Consider the following 8890-nt stretch of genomic DNA (forward strand, 5'->3'; position numbering starts at 1 on the left):
GAGGCTTGGGTTTGGTGGCTCTCCCAAGTCCATCCCTGAGCCTTTGCTACTGCAGCGCAAGTAGACATTTCAGAGGCTAGGTCCGGAGTGGATCTGGCCTCACTGGAGGGCTTCAAAGGTAGGGGTCAAGCAGAAAAGGAGGGCAGAGGAGGAAAATCCTGACTAGAAAAAAAGTAGCTATGGCAGATTCACACATTTGGGTGCACAGGCAGAGGCCACTTTTGGTGGAAACTGCATTGTAGGGAAGAGATAGTTCTCTACTTGTGGAAAGGTAGCTGTGAGCTTGCTGTCTGTTTCACTGCTGTATCCCAGAGCCTGCCATTCAAGAAATATTTTTTGAATAAATGAATGAATGACAGAAGACTGAATGAACAGTGTTCAGAAAGCTACATGGAAGCTCTAAGGAGGCGTTAACATCCTCTTTCTGAAAATTTGCAGGCTGCATTAGAACTAAGCAAGCTATTGATACCACACTGACCTAAAAATAGCAAATGGCGAAGTCACTGGCCTCGGAGGCTGGAGAATCTTAACACTAGGTGGCCCAGCGCATACCCAGAGCTTCTGGCAACCTAAATCCGGAAAAAGTGGTAACAGTTCCTTCTGGTCAAATGACGAAAGCCTAAATTTGTATCAAGTAGTGGCTGATAACAGTCAATTTCTACCTAGAAGGCACTACATTGGATCTAGGTGTTCAGGGTTCTTTAAATCATGCTCTGAATGAATAAGCAATGATTCCAAAGTATGTGAAGCTAGCCTCACAGTTTGAAGTCCTTGAAATCACACTTTCCAAACAGCTTCAAATGAAGAACAAGCTCATACAAACTCAAGAGTGCTTGATCGATGAGCAGCTCCAGCAAGTGCAGACATCACAGTCTGGGGCAGTGTGTGGCTGACCCCTTTACCTGTTGAACTAGCTGCTTTGGCCCTTGTTTCAAGGGAAAAGGGCTCTAGAGGAATTGGGGGTTTGGTGCTCTTAAGGTTTAAGGTCTTTGGGTCTCTGGGTTTGGCCAGGCCCTTAGGGACTGTGGGCTGAGGCTGAGCAAGGGTAGCCTTGGGACATGTCTCAAACTCTGGTGAAGTCAAGAAAGGCCACAGAGTGGAAAATCCAGAATCTACATCCCATTCACGCCAGAGCCCTTTTCCATCCACTCTCTGAGCAGATGTCCCCCTAAAAAGGCCCAAGGGACTCCTGAAGAGCAGGCATAAATAGACCACAGAGTTAAACAGTGCAAGGGCATGCTGTGGACCCACCAACTTTGGGCAAATCTTTTGCCTTCTCTGTGAATCAGAGAATCAATGGGATAGACCATGCCTCACAGGCTATGGTCCCATGCCTCACCCTAGGGATCGAATAAGATGACGGATACCAAAGTGCTTCATTAATGATAAAGTGCCAAAAAGAGTTACTACTAATTTTGTTGCTATTATTGATTCATTGGGTAGAAGGGGGTCTGTTCCCGGAGTCCCGGGGACTTGAAAGCGTCTCTGGGGTTTCCAGGGGCATCCCTTCTCTGCACTATGAAATTATGACTGACAGCTCTTCCATCTTCCTGAGCAACTCCAACATCTTTTACCTACAGCTGCAGCTGGGGAAGGAGTGTGTGTGTGTGTGTGTGTGTGTGTATGTGCGCGCGCGCGCGTGAGTGTGTGTGTGTTGCCAGAACAAGGAAATCACATTTCCCTGTGTCAATATATCCTCCAGGTGACGTCTGTCACTCACACCCACTCCAGACATACCCTACCTCTCAGCTGTTGCTCCTGCTGTTCTCCACCTGGAACCTGCTCCCAACTCTGCCCAGCTAAGTGGTTCAGGGTCCAGCTTCCATTCCTCCTTCACCAGGGAGTCCTCCTGGATTTTTCCAGCCCAGTGGTGGTCAATGGCCAGCGCAGTGTGGGAGGAGGGAAGGAAAGTGGGCTTAACCTACAGCCTGTCTGGTCTGTGCCTTGGCTGGTAATCAGTGAGCCTTCTTGGAGGGAGTGTGCCTCTGTCGCCCCACCTGCCTTTTGTGTTTCCTTCCCCGACTGTGAGCTACTGTGGGGGAGTGCACGGTTTGACCCTCAGGACCCAGCCCAGTGGGTGTAGGGCAACACAGGGTGGAAGGATCAGGTCTCTTTCCTATTTGAGCCACCTCAGATTGGGAAGGGGGAAATGCAGGTTGGCAAAGAAGCTCTCAGAACCTTGATGTCAAAGGTGGGGACAGGGACATAGGCCAACCCCTTAATTGGGGGAGACTGAGTCCCAAAGAGGAAAAGTGACTTGCCCAAGGTCGCACAGCCTTGTAGTTTTGGATTCAAGGTTGATAGTCAAGGTGGCTCTGGATTCCAGGGGTCTCGAGGCCCCATCTGCTGTTCTGGGTTTCTGTGGGCTCAAGTGACCCCAAAGTCCTTAATCACTGTCCCTGCCTGCTGTCCTCTCCCCAACAGGCCTTGGCTACTCATCTTGAACTGACCTTAGACTCTAGGGCAGACCTGTGGCCTCCAGCCAGGGAGGATGGTATCTCCCTGAGGAATGAGGGAAGTTGCTGAGTGACAGGGTCCTCCCCAGCCTGGTGGGCCATCCAGACCACCCCAGGCCCTCTTGATATTGAATGGAACATTTGTTGAGTGGAATTGAATTAACTGTTCGATTGCAGGAGATGTAATTTGATCTGGATCTTATGAAGCCCTTAATAAAGTCAAGGTATTACTGGTATCTGCTGCTTTTTCATCTGTTAAACAAGGCATGGGACCAGGGGCAGGTTACTCAGCTGGGAGTGAGGGTGTCCGTCTGCTCTTCCCGCCTTAGCTGCCACCATGCCATGTGCCCCTTGGGAAGTTGCTACTTGTCTCTACCCTAGAAGCAAAAGCCTTCCTGCTCAACGTAGGGAGTGCCCATCAACTCTAACAGTCCATCTGAAAGGGATGGCTTGGAAAGGAAGCGGGGTTGGATTTCTTTGGAGCTGGGGGTGGAGGGGAAAAGAGTACCATTTATTAGGTACCTCCTGTGTGCCAAGCTCCCATTCCCTTCAGTTCACTGAATGTTCACAGCATCCCTGTGTGCTAGTTGCCTGTGGGAGTCATTAAGGAATGTTAACTAATATACCAATTTTCTTCCTCTTAGGCACTTGGTGCGGAACTGCAGTTCTCTGTCCCCTTTAACATTAGGTATGGCTATGTGACTTGCTTTGGCCAATGACATGTTAGGGGAAGTTACAAGTATCACTTACAAGAGAAGGCTTTAAGACCCAGGGTGGCCTTGGCCATGCCTTTTCCTGCTACCATGGTAACTGGATGCACAGGTCGAGATGGTAGGCACTTGCTCAGCCTGGGATCCTCAGTGAGGAGTGGATATCCCATGCTTGGAACGGGGGTGAGAAATGACCATGAGTTCTTTGAAATCTCTGAGATTTTGAGGTTGTTTGTTACTGCAGCAAAACCTAGCCTAGCCTGACTGCTCCAGTGCCACTATTTTCTGGATGACAAAATGGAGGCTCAGAAAGGTCCAGAAACTTGCTGGGGAACCAGGGTAAGTGAGTGGCAAAGTTAAGAGTCAGTCTTAATCCATCAGATGCCAAGACCATGCTCTTCCCTAAGTAGAGGAGTCCTGGGGCTACCTCAGGCTGGCTAGGTATGGTTAGAGTCCAGCTGGTGGGGATTGGGACTGGGGTCTCAGCACCTATTTCTCCTAATTTCCAACCTGTCACTGAGCACAGTGCCCCTGACATCCTCACTGTGGCCCATTGGAGATGTAGATGGGGGCCTTCAGTCTGTGAGAGGTGGAGGGAGTCAGGGGAGAGAGACCTGGAGAGGTCATGGAAAGGGTTTGAGAGCTGGACAGCGCTGGGTTCTAACCCTGGCTCTGCTGCCACTAGCTGGGTAATCTTGGGTAAGTTACCATCCTTTTCTGAGCCTCGGTCTTCTCATCCAGTGTCAAATGGAAATAATGTTCCTTTCCTGGTTATTGTAAGAATGAAATGAGATGTAAAGATCTTGGCACAGAGTAGGACTCAATACTTGGGCTCTGTTGCTATTGGAGGCATCAGCCAGAGCTGAGGTGGCCCTGATGCTTCACCCCTCCCCTTTCCTCTCTGCTCAAGGGAACAAAGTCAGATTTCCCTCCTGTTTTCCCTAGACACACCTTAAAGGAGTCTTGCCCATTCATCTCATGGGCTCCCATTCAGCCCCTAGGGGAGGAAGGAACAGCCATCTATAACCCCATTTATAACTGGGAAATGGCAGTCCAGAGGGTCTCACACCGAGGAAGCTCTGAGAGAGCAATGTCACAGTGCTAGCCTCTCTTCATGGCAGCTCCATTTTGCAGGGTCTGGAGGGAACTTCCTGGAAGGAGGGCTGGTTGCCCCAGACACAGCAGGTGAAGCTCCAGGAAGAGGAGCTGGAGAAGAGCTAGAGATTCCACGGGGCCAGTTCTGCCTTAGAGCTGCCCATGTGGCCTGGGTTGGGCCCAGGCTGGTTCTGCCCCAGCTCCCAACTGCCTACTTGTCATTCATAGACTTCTTCCTCCCATCCCACCCTCTCTTCTGCCAGGATAGCCCCTCCCTACAATGCCACTTCCCCAAACATGGACATTCTGGGTCCCACCGCCACACCTCTGCTCAAGGTGGGCACGTCTCCGGGATCAGGACCACATCCGTTTGCTTCTCCTTATGTCCCCAGTGGATGCTGGCAACCATGACCTGAGTGAACATACCAACAGCAGCTGCCACTTAATGACAGCCACTCTGGCCTCTCCACTGGCTGCACACCACAGGAAACCTTCAAGGTAGGTATCAACATCTCCATCTTACAGACTGGAGAAACTGAGGCCTAAGGAGGTTCATTTGCCAGGGGTATTAAGAGATGGAGCCAGAGTCACACCCAGGTCTGTCTACCCCAAGCCTGTGTTCTCAGGACACCCAGCCACAGTCCCTGACGAGACAGGTGGGGCTGATGGGTGGACACTGGCCTCTCCTGCCAGCTCCCCACATCCTCCCAGCCTTCTCCTCCCCATTGCTCGCCTCTGTGTAGTTTCCGGTTCTCCAAGCAGCCTTCCACATCTGCCCCAGCCACGTGGAGTTCCACTACCAAGCTACTAAAGCCCAGGAGGTCTGCTGTGGACTTGGGTTAGGGTGGACTCCTGCCCCTGCTGGGACCCTGGGAGCAGGGTCTGCGTCCTCTGCCCTTTGCTGCTTCCAGTGTGGCTGCCCACAGGGCTGGACACTCAGGGGACAGGGGTGACAGTAAGGAACCCAGAAACGGTCCAAATAGTTGACTTGAATCTCAGGCAGGATGCAGGACTGTGTATTTTAAGGAAGAGGTTTACCCAAGGACTGGACAACGAATTAGAGGGAACTCCAGACCCCACTTTGGCCCTGGACTGAGCTTTGGGGAACAGAGGTCCCTGATCAACCCTTGCAGCTCCAGACAGCTCCACTGCTCCCTCTTGGCTCCCTCTGACTCTCTCTCTCCCTCCTTGCCTTTTTCCACCCCCTTCCCCTGCCCTTTTTCCCTTCCTAAAAAACACAGAGAAATGGGATTCAGAAGCCTACACCGCCTGCGAAGTATGGTTCAGCCTCCCCAAAAGAGGAAATGCCAGTGTGCGGGTTCTCATGGCAACTCCAGCTCCTCCCCCCGCAGCCGCCCTGCGCCCATATGGTGAGACTCGCGTGGCACCAGCTCAGAGGGGCCTTGGGGTCTGGGGCTTGGGCTGCAACAGGGGCCATGTTGGCTCCCTCAGCTGCCCTGTCCAGAGCTCACCCTCTTGGGCACACGAGACCACCGCCTGCAGGGACTCCCAGGCCTGTCCTTGGCCCTCCCCAGGATGCAGAGATGTGGGGTGATATTCAGATGCTGCTCCCGCCTAAGTGGGGGGCTTTCTGTGGTCAACAGCACTCTAGGGCAGCCTTTGAACTCTGCTTCTAGCTCCTACCGATAGAAAAGAGTGCGTTAGGCACCCTCTGCCTCTCCCATCCCTCTGGCTTTGTCCATGATACATGCCCTGGACTTTGGGAGTTCCATGTTAGGTGTGGAGGGATGGGGGAAACAGGAGTGCAGCCAGGGGTTGGTTTCTTTGTCCCTGGAAGTGGCACCCTGGCTGCCAGCCCCACCCCATCCCAAGCTACCACACAGGTGCCCAGCAGTCCTGGTCTCTGAGCTGTGGAGTGAGGGAGCAAGGCTTGAGCCCTTGCCTTGGCTGAGCTGCCCCAGGACACTGCCCCTTCATGCCCCTAAACTCTCCCCATGCCCATCCAGGGCAGCTCCTACCAGCTGTGTGGACTCTTGGTTTTTGAGGACAGTTGGCATTTCCATGACATATGAAATGGAAGCTAGTGCCAGGCAGGCTTGGGGACTGGAGGGATGGCAGCTGAGGAGCAAATCTTCTAAGGCTTGATACTCATCCTGCCTCTTTTCCTAGGGCTCAGACAGACAGATAGACAGACAGGGATGCCTGGATCCCGGGTACTGCCTGGCTCCTCCTCCCTCCCCTGACCTCAGGGTAGCTACCCCAGACCTCAGCCAGCCATGGGGCATCTTGAAAGAACCACCCTGGACAGGCTAGGTGGAGCCGTGGCCAGCGGTGGGGGAACACAAGCCCCAAGCCCAAGGGCGGTGAAGGTTGGGGCCCACTCAGTGTTCACGAATGTGGCCCCTCCACCACCTGGGGCCATTCTCTCTGGGTGCCCTGAATCCCCAAACTTCCCATCTTGATGCCTCCTGCACACTCTCCATTTCCAACTCCTCTCCCCAGAAATTCCCATGAGTATCAGAATCAGGGAACCCCAAAGGGGATAGGCTTGACCTCTAGGAACACACTGATGGCGCCTAGAGAGGGTTAGAACTCTACAAGGTCACACAGCGAGCCTGGGGTAAAGCGGGGCCCAGAAGCAGGTCCCCCACCTCTCTGCCCAGGGTCCTTTCCAGGGCCTAAGCCGCTTCCTCTGAGGATCTCTCCCCCTCAACTGAAGGAAGGAGGGATGGATGTAGGGGGGCAGGGAGTAGAGATTCGGGAACAGATGGGCTTGGAGGCTCCGCCGCGGGGGCTTGAGGGAGGGGGAGGAGGCCGGGAGAAACTGGAACTGTTACAAAGTTGCGAGTTAAAACATTCTTCACACTCCCGCCTCCTTTACTGTTCTGATGCACCAAGACGTGACAAAAATGTGTCAGATTTTTAAAAAACCACACACACACAAATGCCAGTCCCCGTCTCTGCTGCCCGCCCAAGTTTGGGCCATCTGTTTCCCGGGGGTGGGAGGGGAGTGGGGCTTGGCAGTCGGCACCATCACTCTGGATGCCCCCAACCCGGGGTCTGGACCAACAGCCTCGCCCAGAAATGGCCCTCAGGTGACAGCGGGATGTCTAGGAAGGTGAGCCAGGCTGTGACACTTCTCCCTCAGCAGCACCGCCTGCCATGCCCACCCTAGAGTCTGGCGCACGCCCAGCCCTTCATGCTGAGCTGGGCAGTGGCCCTTCGCTTCACTTGCTGCATCTCGGGGCACTGGGGCTGGAAGAGCCCTCTCTGGGATTCCCAAAGCCCACCCTTGTAGTACAGATGGGAAACTGAGGCTCAGAGAGGAGAGGCTCGGCCAGGTCCACAGGGAAACTGTCTGCGTACAGGCTTCACCCATTCGCTCAACAAACACTGACCAGGCATGTTCTGGTGCTGGTGCTGAGCACCGTTCTCACCGCACATGGTTCTGGGCAAGGGGGACTCAGTGCTGAACCGGCAGATGCAGGCGTGTTCTCCAGCAGCTCAAGGCCAGGGGGAGGCAGCCGATCCGCGAGTAATAACAGGCTGACAAACTGGGACTTCCAACAAAAGAAAGGGGAAGAAAAGAAAGCAGGCAGGCCTGGCAGTAGGGACTGGAGAGAAATGAGGGTGACCAATCATCCCCATTTGTCTGGGAATGTCTGCTTTCAGCACTAAGAGTTTTGCATCCTAGGAGATACCTCGGTTCTGGGCAAACCAGGATGACTGTCACCTGAAGGCTACTTTAGGTTGAGTACACTTGAGCTGAGTCCTGAACATGATGAAACCAGCAATGTGAAGATGTGGGGGGCAACAGAGGAGCTGGAAGACTGAGCAAGGACAGAGTGGGGGAAAGGGAGGCAGGCAGATCACAAAGGGCTCATGGGCCCTGGAATCGAGTGGGGATTTTATCTGGTCACAGGATTCAATTCTATTGTGGTCATTGACTCAAATTAGGGAGCAGCTTGGTGCAAAGGTCATAGATTGTACAGAATTCTAAAAATTCATTAAGGTTGGAGCCCTGGGGGCAAGGGCAGTGGCTTGGGTGCCTGGAGAAGCTGACCGGGACTAGATCTGAAGCTTCCTCAGGGAGCTGGGACTTCAGCTATAGGGCAATGGGAGCCACTGAAGGGTATAAGCAGGGCTTGGTGGGGTTAGATATGCAAGGAAAAAACCCTAACCCTCTGGGCTGGTCATGGCTCTGTACAGGACCCTTTTCCTGCCACCTCCAGAACACCATCCACCACTGTCCCCACCCCCAAACCTTAGGGAGTCCTGTCATCTTCCAAGACCCAGCTCAAATGCCACCTCTTCTAAGAAGTCTTCCCTGACTTGCTGAGAGAGACAGGTGCAATCATGCCCTACCTAGGACTCCCCTATCCAAGGACCCTCAAGCAGAGGTCTCAAGGGAGCCCTCATCACAATGGACACCCTTTGTCACAGGGATCCTTAAGGCCATCTGACCAGAACCATGTTCAGTTGTGGACATGGAGGCTCAGAGAGGGGATGTAGTTTGCCTGAGACCACACAGCAGTTGAAGTGTGAGGTCAGTTCCGAACCATGTCTCCTCTGTCTGAGTTCAGAGGCCCTGGGCTCCTGCCTATAGGAGTAGTGGGTGGTGAGAAACAAAGAGTGGCCAGTCACCTTCCCACGGAGGAACAGAGGAGT

The 8890-nt window shown here is 53.5% G+C and overlaps 1 protein-coding gene across 2 annotated transcripts in view; it reads right to left on the bottom strand.

The window, feature by feature from the left end:
- Positions 1-8890, bottom strand: part of LINGO1 (leucine rich repeat and Ig domain containing 1) — a 207317-nt gene that overhangs the window by 37985 nt on the left and 160442 nt on the right. The window lies entirely within an intron of this gene.

The sequence above is a fragment of the Chlorocebus sabaeus genome, chromosome 26 (genome assembly GCF_047675955.1).
Source record: "Chlorocebus sabaeus isolate Y175 chromosome 26, mChlSab1.0.hap1, whole genome shotgun sequence".
NCBI lineage: Eukaryota > Metazoa > Chordata > Mammalia > Primates > Cercopithecidae > Chlorocebus > Chlorocebus sabaeus.